Here is a 1,137-nt window from a genome sequence, read left to right as displayed (position 1 = left end):
AAATTTAGAAATTCTGCTCAACTCTATAAACCCATATTTTTCAGTTCGCAATGCAGGATGCTTTAAAATTCATTCATGATGCAAAGTAAACTAATCGATTTGGCTATAACTGACCAATTAAAACTCATTGATATACTTTAAAATTTCAACTGCAGCTGATCTTTAAGAAAGTAACACTTGACCCTGACCAGTTTGCTCAGCAGTAGAACGTCGGCTCGACGTGTGGAAGTCATGGGTTCGATTCCCAGTTAGGGCACACAGGAGAAGCACTCATCTGCTTCTCCACCCTTCCCCTTCTCCTTCATCTCTGTCTCTTCCTTCCCCTCCCACAGCCAAGGCTCCACTGGAGCAAAGGAGGCCCAGGCCCTGAAAATGGCTCTATGGCCCCTGCCTCAGATGCTAGAATGACTCCTGCCACAACAGAGCAATGCCCCAGATGGACAGAGCATCGCCCCTTGGTGGGCATGCTGGGTGGATCCCAGTCATTCACATGCGGGAGTCTGACTGCCTCCCACTTCTAACGTTGGAAAAATGCAAAAATTAAATAAATAAATAAAGTACATTTGTTACCTGAACAGAAAATGGCCCAGTAAATAGAGCATTGACCTTGGATACTGAGGACCCAGGTTCAAAACTCCAAGGTCACCAGATTGAGCGTGGACTTATCCCACTTGAGCATGGGATCATAAACATGTTGCATGGGCTTGCCTGGTCAAGGCACATATGGGAGTTAATGCTTCCAGCTCCTCCCCACCTTCTCTCTCTGTCTCTCTCTCCTCTCTGTCTCTCTCTCTCCCTTTCTCTCTCCTCTCTAAAATGAATAAATAAATAAAAATTTAAAAAAATAAAAAAATAAACATGATGCAGAGTTTGCTGGCTTGAGCCAAAAGGTCACTGGCCTGAAGCCCACGGTTGCTGGCTTGATCAAGGGGTCACTGGCTCAGCTGGAACTCTAAGGACAAGTCACATATGAGAAAGCAATCAGTAAACAACTAAGATGCAGCAACAGAGAACTGATATATCTCATCTCTCTCTCCCTTCTTGTCTGTCTGTCCCTGTCTGCCTCCCTGCCTCTCTCCTACTCTCTCCCACTAAAAAAACAAACAAACCATTTTGCGTAGTGTCAAAGGAAAATAT

The sequence above is a fragment of the Saccopteryx leptura genome, chromosome 4 (assembly GCF_036850995.1).
Source record: "Saccopteryx leptura isolate mSacLep1 chromosome 4, mSacLep1_pri_phased_curated, whole genome shotgun sequence".
Lineage (NCBI taxonomy): Eukaryota > Metazoa > Chordata > Mammalia > Chiroptera > Emballonuridae > Saccopteryx > Saccopteryx leptura.
The sequence above is the reverse complement of the archived record's forward strand: the minus strand, read 5'-3'. Positions refer to the sequence as shown.